This window comes from Cherax quadricarinatus, chromosome 9, assembly GCF_038502225.1.
Source record: "Cherax quadricarinatus isolate ZL_2023a chromosome 9, ASM3850222v1, whole genome shotgun sequence".
In the NCBI taxonomy this organism is placed as follows: Eukaryota; Metazoa; Arthropoda; class Malacostraca; order Decapoda; family Parastacidae; genus Cherax; species Cherax quadricarinatus.
In genome coordinates, this window is record NC_091300.1 from 4,199,275 (window position 1) to 4,215,498 (window position 16,224).

Genomic DNA, 16,224 nt, shown 5'->3' on the forward strand with positions numbered 1-16,224 from the left:
ATGGTGCTCCAGTAATATTTTCTACTGGCCATGTATGCTCTTATTTTTTTCAATGCATTACTTGGACAGTAAATATTAGTTCAATGATAAGCCAACTGAGCGGAAATTATTTTTTAATAATAATTATAATAGTATATTAATGAGGAAGTTCTAAACCCCTACGAGTCGTACAGTGCCTGGGGAACCGAAGGTAATCGGATTTGATCGATGGAAGCTAAAAGTTGCTCCATTTTCTTAATTCAAGAGCCCTTTAGCATTAAGGGACCTCCTCCCTTTCCCATCAGACGCGATCAGTTATAAATACTGCATATTAGTATACTCGTCCTGTATGACCCCATAGGGGTTCAGCGCTTACCCTTAATAAAAGGACAAACCATTTCCAGGAACAGGTTAGGAACCTCACCTTAAACCTGCTGCTCCTTCACACTTAGAAGTAACTAGGTACCTCAGTATTAGACTCCTAAACTTGCTGCCCCTGTGTCCTGCACTCACCTAAGCACTACTCGATGCTTAATTATTATCCTGTTATTAGATACTTCTATTATTAGTAGTATTAATATTATTAGGTTATAGTAGATGTCACTTGATGTTATTAAACTGTTACCATATAATTACTGCAGAATTTATGGTGATAGTTATGGTGTTAGTGATACTGTGGAGTTACATAAAGAATAGCCAGGCTGAGACTACCATGACTTAATAACGACGTCGTCAAGTTTCTTTCTCCTGTATGAGGGTTACTTGTGTGTGCGGGTGACTTGTGTGTGCGGGTGACTTGTGTATGCATCTACACGTTACATTCGAGTGATGCGATGAGACTTGACACGAGTACGGAAGAAATCACAGTAAAATACGTGATTGCACATATGTAAAAATACCGCAGTGAACATAGAAAACAAAACTGAGGGCTTTCATGTGCTCACACATGTTCGAAGGAATGGGAAGAAGTGGCAAGAAAAGCGCATTTTAAATGTTTAACTCGAAGGTGACACCTCCCTCAGAGGTGACAACACCTCACACAGACCCGGCCTGTGCATACATTTGTCCAATATCAAGTCAGATTGTTCATATAACAAGGAACACACTGTAATTTTTTGAAAAATATTTTTACCTTTAAGATTATGAACAATATTCTGGACTATAAAAATGGATGTGGTATGTGGCAGGTCATCCTCCCGCCTCAAGGTTAGGTCAGCTAATGTAGCGTCAGTGCCCACCAGCTGAAAGCTAGTACGTCAGTCAGGTCGCTCGGCGGTCTTCACCGTTGTCAGTTCTGATCGTCTCCAGAGTAATCTTTCAGACTGTTTATCTGTTGTTGGTACTGGTAACTGAACGACGTTCTTGTGTAGTTCGTTCATATCCTGAGAAGCTTTTGGAGACGCCCTGGAGGCCCTCTCCTTGATGCTGAGTGCAGTGCCAACTCACTGTTCGCCTTTATAGGTTGTCTGCTGCTGTCTCTCGTTGGCTACATGAAATTCTGTTCCATTCAACTGTTGGGTTTGGTGTGGTGTCAGATTATCTCTGTTGGTGAGGCAGAGACAGTATTGGTAATATTACTAATCTTCTCCCACACATTCTGCTGCACGGTATATTCCTTGATTCACCAAGGTTTGTATTCTTGGCTAAACATGGTGGCAGTGTAGTGGATTCTCAAGTGATTTACATTTAATACTCTTTATTACTGTATCTTGGGCTGCCTTCGGTGTATCACATATCTGTCTCATACATAGATTAAGTAGGTAATTTAATTGGTGTGTTAAAATAATCCCATTGCCTAAGTGTGGAACACTGTGTAATTTCACAACAGTACAGTTATAGAATATTTTAAACCCTCTTTATCTAGATATTAAAATCAGTATATTTTTTAATAAAACATTAGTTGACCAGTTAATCCTCTTGAACCCATTGGTGTTTTAACTTGATGTGACGTTAAACCTTTTTCAGTTAACACTGTTATTACGGGTGGTTTACAGGCCCGTCACCTTACTGGCCCACATTATTGTTAGTTATCTTAATGGCCTAGATTATTGCCAGGCTCGTAATATCCAGACACCTAGAAGCAAAGAGGTACCTGGGTGGTGCTCCCATTACAACTGTTACCCCTTTTCATCTAACAGTAAATAGGTTCTTGGGTGTAAGTCTCATTACAGCTGTTGTCCCTGTTTATCTAGCAGTAAATAGGGACCTGGGTGTTAGTGGGATGGTGTGAGTGGCGTCCTTGGGTATGGAGTATTAGCATACCTTAGAAGGCGCAGAGGTAAGGTAGGATAACAGCTCTAAGGCTGTGAATGAGCCCAGGTAGGTTAACAGCCCTTAGTCTGTAAAGGAGCTAAGATAGGATTAAAGCTCATAACCTGATGAGCTGAGGTTGGTTGAAAGCTCTTAGTTTGCACACAAGCTGAGGTATGATGTCACTATTTAGCTTGTCATTGAGCTGACGCAAGATATCGGCTGCTCAGTAGATTCACTGTGCAAACAAATACCAGAATAATACTTTGTGAAAATATAGTATTAAATTATCTTTTTAAGTAACAATAACACGCAAATGAACGTGAATACGCATACTGTTCTTGTTTATTTGTAGCGAGTAGATAATGGTGGTGTATTGGGCAGGAAGAACGAACACAAACCTGCTGGCACCATTAACTGAAGCTGTGCTTACTCGGTAAATATATCGCTTAACATTTTGTGAGTTATAGTTGATGTACCGGTGAATAATAATAAATATGGAGAATATCACCCTTGGCGTGGCATAGATGCCAGTGAATATCAACCGAGAATATGCAAGGGTATATACATCGATAGGTTTGTGTGTATCAGTATATATATACACTTTAGAGTTCACGTGAATCCATATCTGAGTTGCTTATGGTTGATATGAAGCATTACTGACCGTTGTGTAGTTGTCAGGCGTTAAACCTATTAAAGCAACTAGTCTGAGAATATGAGGAATGTTACGTACGAGAAGAGAATATTCCTAAGTGTGGTGGCACTGGTGCCTAGAAATAAGGCACTGAATTTAAAAACGTAGTAAATCAGGGCATTCTTCATACCTTATTTGAAAAGGAGAGAGATGATTATTATTATTATAATCAAAAAGAAGCGCTAAGCCACAAGGGCTATACAGCGCTGCAGTAGGGAAGGAAGCGCGAGTATTGGGCGGTAGAAGGGGGGAGGGATGATCAGTAGGTTACAGAGAGAGATGATGAGCGGCACTCTCAGCGAAGCTTTCTATTGGATGTTAAAAATTTGTATCAAGGAGTATATTTGTATATTTCCTCCCATGCAGAGGTATAACGTGCGAACCGAGAAGGAGTAAGACATAAATGGTAAAGTTACTGTGTGGAAGGTAGAAATATGTCGACGAGTACAGAGATCGTTCAGTTTTTCAAGAATTTCGAGCAGGCTCAGAGCTAGAGTAGTTGCAGACGTTGAGGTTTATGGTTGGTGTGAGGATACTGACGAGGAAGAACCATTCAGTGAGTGAGAGAACACGACTTCTGGCTGGCTGCTGCTGCTGCTGCTTGCTGATGACTGTTTATCAATATAAAACACACGTAGCAGGCCTTTTTGTAGGACGGAGTTCCAGCCTGAATACAATTTAATAAACTTTATTCATTGTCTAAGAAGATGATTAGTATTGTCACCTATTACTACTAACAGTTTCGTTATAATAGTGCTAATATTTATGTTGTCTTTCCATATTCGTTTACCTGTGTATCATAAAGAATTGAGAGGAGTGAGATGGGTGCGAGTGCTTATTGTGGAAAGTTTGATGGCTCGTTCTATCGCCAGTAACGCCATAAAACATGGATATCTGCCCAAGCGCTCCTGTGTGTGTGTGTGTGTACTTGTGTGCACGCGCTTGTGTACATGCTTATTTTGGGGTGTGGGTGTGTGTTTGTGCATGTACTGCACGTGTAAGTGCTTTACGTTGGCTCTAATGTGACTAGTGACTTGTGGCTATGAGGGTTTGAGTCTCGGCTTCTGTCTGCTTGTTTAACTCGTGAACTATCCCTGGGCTTTACATATTCCTAAAATTGTGTATAAATTGCTTCCATCGCTTCTCCACTAGCATTGTTCCACTTCCTGTCCTCTCAGACTAAAGAAAAATTCCCTGACATCCCACTGACATTTTTATTATCTTTAACTTGTACACAGTGTTTGTCTGCCATACAGAATCCTGAGTATCTCAGATGTCATGAGCATGTCTGTCCTAGTGTACTCGCTATGTGGTCCATGCTCACCTCCTTACTATTTAGAAATATTACTAATTAGATGAATCTTATTAAGTGGTCATAGTGCTGGCCCGTTAATTGCAGGATCGTCTTGCTTTGGGTTCGACCCCGTACCGAGACTCTTCTACATTCGTGCTCTTGCGAGTTCTCGAGTCATTACCTCACTATTTACTGGAGTAGAGCTTATACATGAGTGTACAGTCTCATTGGCGCAAGAGCTTTCTGTGTGTGTTTACTCACTGTTTATTTTCCACTTTTTTTTCCTTGATGTTGATGAGTGAACTAATGTGACATCTGCCGCTCTGTATAAGTAATGAGTTCCTGCTAAAATGTGTCCTGGGTCTGGCTTTTCTCTGTGTTCCACCTCTGGCGTTTCATGTGTTCCACGTCTGGCGTTTCATGTGTTCCACGTCTGGCTTTTCATGTATTCCACGTCTGGTTTTTCATGTGTTCCACGTCTGGTTTTTCATGTGTTCCACGTCTGGTTTTTCATGTGTTCCACGTCTGGTTTTTCATGTGTTCACTAACCAGGTTTGATCCTTCTTAACAATCTGAAGTTGTTCAGAAGAGACATAATCCAGGTATTTCACAGAGAAGAACAATACACCGTTTCAGAAAATAAATAAATTAAATCCGACAAGTGTAGAAGTCTTCAGGAGGAAACTGAATACGTATCTTCACCAGGTGCCAGCCGGATCACCAGCAGCAACAGCCTAGTTGACCAGGCAAGCACCAGATGAGCCTGGGCTATGGCTGGGCTCATCTAAGGTATATCAAAGGTAAAGGCAGATACCCTTCAGTAACAGTGCCAACCTTCCACTAGTTGTGGAAATGTGAAGCCGATCAGAAGAAGCATTCTCAGAAACGAAATCCGTAAATGGTCTGTATAGTAACCCGAGGGTTCCTGCGCGTGCTGATAATTACACGAACCATTCCTTGGTTACAATGCTCCAGTGTTTCATAAAAAAAATTAATCCGATCTGATAACGTGTTCTCAGGTTGTACACGGAAGCAATGGAGAAAGGAAAAAATATTTCCTCTAAGGTATTCCTTCAGGGATACCTAGAAAGAGACTGGTAGTTTACGTCTGGTAACGTGGGACCGGTGTGAGTTGTACCTTGAAATTTCAGTTGTGCGTATTTACAGGCACGGTAAAATATTCTGAGGACTTTTGAACGCACAGGATCGTGGAGGTGGATGAAGCAGTGAATCTACCTTCACACCTTCATCCACCACCACCACCATCACCACCACCACCACCATCACCACCACCATCGCCACCTCTGTGGCTGTCTGCATCATTCACTGTCTACATCACCACAACCACGCTCCCCACCTCATTTCCTTCGCTACCATCGCCTCCGTCACCACCAACTTGTCCGTCACCACTAGCTCCTCCGTCACCACCATCGCCTGCGTCACCACCAGCCTCTGCGTCACCACCACCTTTTAGTTCATACACAAGTATTAAAGTAATTAAGTTAGTCTTAGGGTTGGCTAACCTGGAGTGTGTGTGTGTGTGTGTGTGTGATTGGTGGTGGTGGTGGTGGTGGTAGTGGTGGTGGTGGGGATGGTGGGGTGGTGGTGGTGATGGTGGTGGTGGTAGTGGTGATGGTGGTGGTGGTAGTGGTGATGGTGGTGGTAGTGGTGATGGTGGTGGTAGTGGTGATGGTGGTAGTAGTAGTAGTGGTGGTGTGGGTGGTGGTAATAGTGGTATTAGTGGTGATGGTGGGATGGTGAGGGTGGCAGTGGCATTAGTGATGGTATTAGTGGTAGTGGTGGTGATGGTGGCGGTATTAGTGATGGTGGTAGTGGTGGTTATGGTGGTATTAGTGGTAGTAGTATTAGTGGTGGTAGTGGTGATGGTGGTATTAGTGGTAGCGGTGGTGGTAGTGGTATTAGTGGTAGCGATGGTGGTAGTGGTGATGGTGGTATTAGTGGTGGTGGCAAGGCTGGCTGTCCAGGACTACGCTTCCTTTAATGCCTTCTCTAACTACGTTATACTTCTCTGTTCGTCGTGTCATCCTACAGAAGTAGTAGTGTCTTACACGAGAGTGAGTATTTAAGTACAATATTGTATACAGGAAAAATATAGTTATTTACCAAAGAAAATATTCTCCATAAAAGTATGACTGGAAGAATTGAAAGATGAAGTGTACAAATGATTCAACGACTTTAATCTCGAATTTCTTGTTTTAATCAAGGATGGGAGTCTGGATATTCTGGTTGGCAATCAAAGGAATTCAAGTGTGTTATTAGGAGTCTGGTGCAATTACACCCTCATTTCTGATGCACCGTGGCTCTTCTAATAGAACTTGAGGAGCGCCACAACCACCCTAATAGAATTCTGGGTAAACATCATCCAGGTATACTAACTTCTGGTACTGGGGAATTATTGTTGTTTCTGATACTTCTTGGCGTAGATGGGGATACCTGGGTGTGAGAGGACAGGCTTCCCAGGGTAGATCAAGATATACCTCGTGTATAAACAAATATTGTTCTAAAGGGATACATTTCTTCTAGATATATTCCGTACTAATCAAAATATTCACCGAGTACATTGTCTTCCAAACATATCCCATACCGGGTAACAATTCCTATATGAGCACATTCCCATTCTGGCATATTTCTCCAGAGAAAAACTAGTACGTGTACACAATCCCATTAAGACATCTCCTTTCAACAGTTCCTGCTTGAAGCGATTAACTGTACAAAATATCGTGCGATAATTGCTCAACTTGCTAAGTGTCTTCGTTTGATCCAATTCGTGAGCGGTTGATCCCTGACATCACGCCATTATGGAGAGGCTTAACTCAGTCTTAACCTGTTGAATATACTGACACACTCAGCAGAGAGCTCAATACACTTGACACTCAACGGATCTCAGTAATCTGGTCTGAGTCCAATGCTCGACCCGTCAGAAGGACTCTTACCTGGTACAGATGAACCTTTTAGTATTTTCCGTACTATCCGCTGCTGACCATATTATCTCTTAGTTAGATTTAATTTGATGTGAATACTAAATCCGTGTGGGTCAACCCGGGGAAGTAGTAGTAGTAGTAGTAGTAGTAGTAGTGGCAGTAGTGGCCGAGCTTTCGTACGCTAATTGAAAGACTACCGATGTTTATGAACCAAACTGGCTGTGTCGAGGCTTGGTTGATTCCATGAATGAAGCAACGAAATATTGTTTTGACTCGATGAATGAAGCAGTGAGAGATCGTTTACTCTTGAGAATGAAGCAGTGGGATTGTTTACTCTTGATGAATGAAGCAGTGAGATTGTTTACTCTTGAGAATGAAGCAGTGAGAGATTGTTTACTCTTAAGAATGAAGCAGTGAGAGATTGTTGACTCTTGAGAATGAAGCAGTGAGACATCGTTGACTTCATGAATGAAGCGCTGAAAGGAGTGGTTCACAAGAAAAAATTTATGCAGAAGAGTAGAAGTTTAGAAAATAAGGGCAAAATCATGTAACAATAGCAAGTAACTACCTCTGCTTTTGTTTCAGTTTACTGTGTCCCTGAGCATCGTCATCACTAGTCCTCAATAAACATTTTTCTTTGTATAGGGTCAACTTGACCGTCGTGGTTTATATTTAAACCGTTACATTGGCAGCAGCCTCACCATCCCCCCCCCCCACACCAGCAGCCTCCACACACCATTAGGAACGTGAAGGCAGAAATTTTCAATCCAATAAATCACAATGTGGATAAGTGGATTGAGATTTACCGAGGAATTTGATGAAAATTGCTTCAGCAAGATTTCCTCAGATTGAAGCGACGAGAAAATCTTTCTTTTAGTTTTGTAAGACATTTTGTATATATATATATATATATATATATATATATATATATATATATATATATATATATATATATATATATATATATATATGTCGTGCTGAATAGGTAAAACTGGTCAATTAGCAAGAACTCATTTAAAATTAAGTCCTTTCTAAAAAATTTCCCATACGTTTAAAGATATATTTTTTTTTTCATTTATGTTAATGTAAAAATTACTAAGTTTTGTACCAAAAGAACCTTAGAAAACTTACCTAACCTTATTATAACAAGCTCAATTTAATTTAACCTAATCCAATTAAATATATTTTAGATAAATTTACAATAATTTAATAATAAACAAACGCAATGAAATATATTTGATAAGCCTCGTACCATCAAGTTGGCCGTCATATTTTTGTTCCATCATCCTTGATTACCGTCGTTGTTCATACTGTCCACCGGTCGGCTGATCCACTCCCGAGGTTCTAATTCCACTCACTTTCTCCCTGTAATCTTTCATTACCTGAGACTATTTCTTAGACTCTTGTCACCTTGCTCTTTTCTGTGTTCGCTCTCAACTTATTTTACTGGCGCTCCTTAAGTTCCCACCAAGTTTTGCAACTTTCTTCATAATGTTTCGAAAGTACAGTAATCTGGGAAGAGAAGCCCTGTATTTAAAATATTCTAATATATGATTATTTTTTTTATATTTATTGATTTAATGGGAGGTTTATTTTTCTTAATTATTAGTTTTCCCTATTACAAATTATATTTAATATTTAAATGTTTTTTACTCATATTTTTCGTGATTAGGTGTAGTTATAAAAGTAAGCAGTGAGCAGTTAGTATTAAAAGTAGTAAAAATAATATACAGCAGAAGCGTTTACTAGGACAGTGTTTCTGTGTATTGATCAGTATGTAGTCACTAACCCGATTATCATCAACGCGTCGAAATTTTGTTAAAACAAAAGCTTGTTCCGCAAGAGTGTGTCTTTCGCAATCATCGTCAGCACACACTGACAAGACTCGGTACATAGTGTACATCACGACCATATTGAAGTATGCAGCATCAGTTTGGAACTCACACCTGGTCAAGCACGTCAAGAAATTAGAGAAAATGCAAAGATTTGCAACAAAACTAGTCCCGGAGCTAAGGTGAATGTCCTACGAAAAAGGTTACTGGATACAGGATACTGGAGGACAGGAGGGTCAGTGGAGACATGATAATGTGAAAAATACTGCGAGGAATTGACAAGGTGTAGAGAGACAGGATGTTCCAGAGATGGGACATAGAAACAAGGGGTCACAATTGGAAGTTGAAGACTGAGATGAGTCAAAAGATGTTAGGAAGTATTTCTTCAGTCATAGAGTTGTCAGGAATGGAATAGTCTGGAAAGTGACGTAGTGGAGGCAGGAACCATACATAGTTTTAAGACGAGGTTTGATAAAGCTCACGGAGCAGGGAGAGAGGACCTAGTAGCGACCATTGAAGAGGTGGGGGCCAGGAGTTATGAGTCAGCCCCAGCAACCACACACACACACAACAGTAGCGTAGTAATGGAAGTTACTTAATAACTTCCTCGACTCTTAAAAACCTACACTCTAATTTTCTGATTAAAACTTTAATTTTTAGCCTGGAAAACGAGGTGTACTTTATAGTTGGAAGCCACACAGTCCTCCCAGGGAAAGTCTTCGCATTATAAACTTTTGATATGTGCCTTGCGCAGTGCCGCAGTCTTGCCTTGTGCTAATGTGAGAGAACCTGCGGGTTCAATCTTCTATATGATTATATGGTTCAGATCAACCCCACGGCCCGGTCCCACACCATGTCTAATTTGGAAACGAAAAGTTTTAGGAATAAGAATTATTATGAAATACAAAAAAAAGTAGTGCGTAATGTAAGAAGAAGTTTGTAACTTTCACATGTCATCTTACGTATTCACGAGACAAAAAACTAACACTCCTTCCAGTGTAAAACGTTTAAAGAAGCGCGGGGTGCAGAGCTAGGAAGTTCTCAGTGTTCTCTCTCTCTCTCTCTCTCTCTCTCTCTCTCTCTCTCTCTCTCTCTCTCTCTCTCTCTCTCTCTCTCTCTCTCTCTCTCTCTCGCTCTCTCTCTCTCTCACCTGGAATGGTCGCACCCAGTGTCGCCTCTCCCACCAAGTGAGAAAGAGGCGACAAATTGAAGATGAAATACGAAGAGTTAGGGGAAGAGGAGAGAAAAACTAGAACAAGGAGACGAGAGTAACCGAAAGAAATTATTAAAATTTTAATGCTATTAATAATTAACGATATAATTAAATAGAAATGCACTTTAATAATAGAAATAATAAATATACATCTCATAAGGTAATAATAGAGTGAAGAGTAGAAATCAGAATAAATATATATTACAGTTCTTGTTTACCCGGTAACGTATTGTCCTGAGAAAGAATTTCTGGCCAGTTTCAAATTAGGTGTCGTGTGAGAGACGTATTGTAATGGGTGTTGCAGATAGCCCCAGCGTTCCCTTCCAGCTGCTACTCGCTCTCCAACTTAAACACAGAGCGTGATTTTAAAAACGATTTAAGTGGTAACCATATCTTCCGCTCTGCCAGACGTAAGCCACCGTTTGTGTAGTTTCGTTGTTGGATGGCGGATTACCATCCAGCTGAAACAGAGCTTGGCATCAGGGAAGCCACTATGTACACCTCTAGTTTCCTTTTGTTTCTTGTTGGCTTCGTGTGTCTGCCACTGTCCTATGATACACATACAAGTCTCTCTCTGCATATATGCACACATGCACGCATTAGCGCGTGATGACTTTGACGAGGACGTGGTGGAAGCGGACTATATACGTAGCTTTAAGAATAAGTAAGATTGGGCGCACTAGGTTGGAAGGAGTGGTTCTGGTAGTAGCCAGCTAAGAGGCAGGGCCAGGAGTAGAGATTCGACCCTCTGAAGTCAAAACTAGGCGATTCCACACACGGTCGCATGTTATTTCCCGTTGCACCATTACCCTCAACGACAGAATCACTATTACTGGCGTAATGGTTCACGTAATCGATATAAATGCTTGCAACTGCAGTAAGTTTAGCTCAGCGGGAAACGTCCAATTGGAACCCGTTTCTCCGGTCGCTTGTCGTCTACAGGACTTACTAGGTATGTCCAGTAGACCGATGGTCTACATGGCCAGCAGGAGACTTTGTTGTTATGGCTTTCCCGGACGGCTGAGGTTATTGTTTTCACCCAACATCATTGTTGGCCAGGACTTGTTGAACCTGTAGAGACTCCTTGTTTTAGATATTGTAAGCATTATGCTTTTAGCAATGTTTCCTCGAAGAGGTGTGTGTGTGTGTGTGTGTAGGGGGAGGGGGGAAGGTGGGGAAGGGAAAAGAGAATAGGTTGGTAGGAAGGTGAGCGGACTTGAGTGAAGACCGGGTATACCTTTATAAAAAGAAAGCGTCACCTCCGGTCATTGTCTCAGCGTAATGTAACACTAGCTGTGGGCTACCCACGGGGTATCAGTCTCTCCATCATTGTCCTGCTCTTCTAAAGTCGGCTACACTCAGCACCTTCCTGCTGCCTCAGACCTGACTCCCCGGGCAATGTTATACTGTAATAAGCGTATTGAGCCTCCCTCCTTTAGGCCAGATTTTCCATCTCTGTGCTTCAAGCTCTCCGTTCTTCCTTCACCTTCCGTTATCTTTCCCCTTGTTCCTTACCCCTCGGGATCGTCCCTTACATTATCTGCCTCTTGCTCGCCGTTTTATCTTTGTTTCTACAGCTTCTCTTTGTTTCTTGTTGCTCTTCACCTGTCAGTTTCTTTGTTGTGCTCATGTTCCTTCTTCTCTGTCCCCCCTCCTCCTCCTCCTCCTCCTCCTCCTCCTGGCAGAAGCAGAAGCAGAGGAGGAGGTACTGAAGGAGGCAGAGGAAGATGTCAGAACCTCTTTCGCTGTCGCCTCCACCTTATTCTTATTCTCCTCTTCCCGTTTTATTCCTCCTTCGTCCTCTTCTTGTTTGTCCTTTCATCCTTAACCTCTTATTCCATCTCATCTTCCTACTGTTAATTTTCCTTTTCTGACTTTTTTACACGTGTCCTAATTCCTACACTCCCATTTTTCCCTCCGTTTCCTTTAGTTTTTTTCCCTTACTCCTCTTCCTTTTTCTTCTTTAATTTTCCTTTCTCCTTTTTTCTCTCCTCTTCCTCTTGGAACTTTTCCTGCTGCTACGACTACTGCCAGTAATACTACTACTAGTGTTCTTCCTAGTGTTGCTGTACCTCTAACTGCTCCTGTTCTCCTGTGTGTGTGTGTGTGTGTGTGTGTGGTCCTGGCTACCTGAGTGGCGCTGAGAGAAGCGTGTACTCACCTAGTTGTGGTTGCAGGGGTCGATTCACAGCTCCTGGCCCCGCCTTTTCACTGGCCGCTACTAAGTCACTCTTCCTGCTCCATGATCTTTATTATACCTCTTCTTAAAGCTATGTATGGATCCTGCCTCTACTACATCACTTCCCAGACTGTTCAACTTCCTGACAACTCTGTGACTGGAGAAATACTTCCTGACATCCCTGTGATTCATCTGAGTCTTCAGCTTCAAACTTGTTGCTGTGTCCCATCTCTGGAACATCTTGTCTCTGTCCATCTTGTCGATTCTTCTCAGTATTTTATGTCGTTATCATATCCCCCCCCCCGAGCTCTCCTGTCCTCCACTGTCTTCAGGTCGATTTCCCTTAACCTCTCCTCGTAGGACATGCCTCTTAGCTCCGGGACTAGTCTTGTTGCAAACCTTTGCACTTTCTCTATTTTCCTTACGTGCTTGGATAGGTGTAGGTTCCAAACTGGTGCCGCATACTCCAATATAGACCTCACGTACACGGTGTACAGGGTCGAGATGTCGGAATGCTTAGGTTTGCTAGGCGCCCATATACTGCAGCAATTTGGTTGATGTGCGCCTCATATGTGCCCGGTGTTATACTCACCCCAGGTGTGTGTGTGTGTGTGTGTGTGTGTGTGTGTGTGTGTGGTCCTGGATATCCGAGTAGCGCTGAGGTGGTTTACTCTTGATTGCACTCCACTTTCACTCTCCCAGACACCATTAGTGCCACTCTGAACCTTCACTTACTTATACTACACACTTCTCTAGTCTGGCGTAGAGAACGAGTGCATTATTTTGTATTTCTCGCTCTGCTGAAACTCAACTTACAGTACGTTTCCCAAAATCTAGAGAAAATAGCTTCCGTGACTGTATACGTGAAAGGCTGAGTGTAGAATGCAAGATGACGGGATAAAAATGTCGGAGTTGAGATTGAATGAGTGCAGATGACTCCATGATCACATTATGTAGGTAGCGACGTGTGGGGAGCGGGGGTGAGGGTTTTTACTGGGGCTGTTGGGTGGGTCGCAGGGGATTCCTTGGGGTGGGGTGCTTAGCTTGGCCTAGTCAGGGGTGAAGGAATGTGGCAGGGGAGATCTAGGAAGGATGGATGCTGATGGTTATGAAGTGTTAAATTTTCCGGGTGAAAAACGAATAGAGAGAGAGAGAGAGAGAGAGAGAGAGATTGGTTTGGGGAGAGTGGGTAGTAGCGATACTAGGGTGAGGATGAAGGAGCAGAGGGGTAAAAAATGTAGTGGGGGAAGATGGTTGTGAGGTGTGGAGGATGAGGCTGGTGGAGGTTGTGTTGTGGAAGGGGGGAAGGTGGGGTGTCAAGGGTTGAGGTTCGTGGTGGTGGGGGGAAGAATGGTTCTGGGTGTAACACCATGTGACAGTTTTCACAGGATTCAAGTATTGGATATTGGTGTACTTTTTTCACAATATTATTTACTATATTTGCTTACAATCTTACCCATTTACAATACTATCAAAATAACCTGAATAATAATTCTAATTCTAATTCTAATTATAGTACTTTTGATATATTGTTAGACACGTTTATTAGCATTGAAATATATCAACCTTTTATTATATTGAAAAATATTAATGCAATATTATCATCATATATATAAAAATAATATGTTTTAATAGACACATTTCGACGTTTGAGACGTTTTTTGACGTATTTGAAATTCTAGGTAGAAAATACAAATACGAGGATATAAGGTTATAAATTATCATGATTTTAGATATAAAACTTTGTTAAGTGAATTTTATGGAGCAAATTGAGCAAAATACGAGTTTGTTAAGTTCCTAATCTTTAAGATTTAATAATTCTTAATCCAAAATGAATCAAATAATTTTTCCAGAAATTTGTTACTTTTAGAAATTTCCTACGAATGTTGGAAGAAAAATGTCTAAATGTTGAGAAATTATCAATACTTTTCTATTTCCAAATTATCTTCAATTTTTTTTACCCCCTCAAAATGGAGTTCTACAACGCGTTTAATTTATAATTATGATAATTTATGTTTCCTAGTTGATCAGGCCCTGATCCATCGGGAGGCCTGGTCATGGACCGGGCCGCGGGGGCGTTGATCCCTGGAATAACCTCCAGGTAACCTCCAGGTATAACATCAGTTTGATTACTTGGTTTCAGGTAAACTGTTATGCTTGGCCGTAGCTCGGTCGGTAGCGCACTCAGCACACACATTGAGGTCCGGGGATTCGATCCCTCGGTACGGCTGGAAAACATTAATACGTGTTTCCGTAAGACACCTGCTGTCCCTGTTCACCCATCAGTAAAATGGGTATGTGGGTGTTAGGGACAAAATTGACTTAATTTGCCATATATATATATATATATATATATATATATATATATATATATATATATATATATATATTTCGCATGCTCTCGCGAATTCCTTGCATATATATATATATATATATATATATATATATATATATATATATATATATATATATATATATATATATATATATATATATATATATATATGTGCCGAATATGTAAAACTGGTCAATTAGCAAGAACTCATTTAAAATTAAGTCCTTTCTACAATTTTCTCTTACACGTTTAAAGATATATTTTTTCTTTAATGTTAATGTATTTTTTTTTAATTTTGCACCAAAAGAATCTTAGAAAACTTACCTAACCTTATTATAACAAGAACAATTTATTTTAACCTAACCCAACTAAATACATTTTAAATATGTTTACAATAATTTAGTACTAAACAAACACAATCAAATATATTTTTTTTAGTTAGGTTCAGAATGATTTTGGCGAAATTATTGCATACACAAATTTTCCCTTGTCCTATATGGCAAGAGGAGCGTTGCTATTTAAGCCAAGATCGCAAGTTCTGCCTATTCGGCACGATATATATATATATATATATATATATATATATATATATATATATATATATATATATATATATATATATATATATATAAGAATTTACTTTCTTCGATAATCAATGCATTGAAACGTAATTCTTCAATGTTACTTTCTTTACTTTATCTTACAGGTAAGTGAGGTTGACTGAGAGGGGAGATGTGTGGACCAGAGACAGGTAAGTTGATGCTTACCTGGAATCGCTTCCGGAGGTCACCGCTCTCGCAGCCAGGTCCCAGACCAGGCCTCTTGATTGCTAGTCTGATCCATCAGGATGTTGGTATCAACCGTCCGCAGTCTAAAGTATGCACCACAGCCAGACTAATCAGGAATTGATTTAAAGAACCTGTCGAGTTCATTCCAGGAAAAAAAAAAGGGTTCGTTGATAATTCCCCTTATGCATGAAGGGAGGGGTGTTGAAGAGTCGTGGTCCCTTCACACTTATTGAGTTAATTTCCTTGTTCCTCGTTGGAGGTATGTTGCACCGTCTGCCAAACTTCTTGTGTTTGTATGCGGTGATTTTAGTGTGCAGATCTGAGACCATTCCCTCCAGCCTCTTCCAGGTGTAAATTATCACGTATCTCTCTTCCATATTTTCTAAGGAGTACAGGTCGAGAAACTTTAGGCGCTCCCAGTAAGTTAGCTGCTTGACTGAGTTTATACTGGTTGTAAAGGTTCTCTGCATTTTCCAGCTTGGCAGTTTCTCCCTCCTTGAATTGGTCCGTTATAATACAGGAATATTCCACTAGATAACGTGATCATTGGCTTTGCATATTACAAACCTATGTGGTAGTCTAAAGGTCTGTAGCACCTGGTCGTAACTAAGTTAACAAACAAAGCACTCGGCAGGGTAGAGCAAGGGCAGGACAAACAAAGCACTCGGCAGGGTAGAGCAAGGGCAGGACAAACAAAGCACTCGGCAGGGCAGAGCAA

General features: G+C 40.9%; 1 protein-coding gene across 14 annotated transcripts in view; it reads left to right on the forward strand.

The window, feature by feature from the left end:
- LOC128686186 (nucleolar protein dao-5) overlaps nt 1–16,224 on the forward strand; it is a 1,503,768-nt gene that overhangs the window by 104,668 nt on the left and 1,382,876 nt on the right. The gene's annotated exons all lie outside the window — the stretch shown is intronic.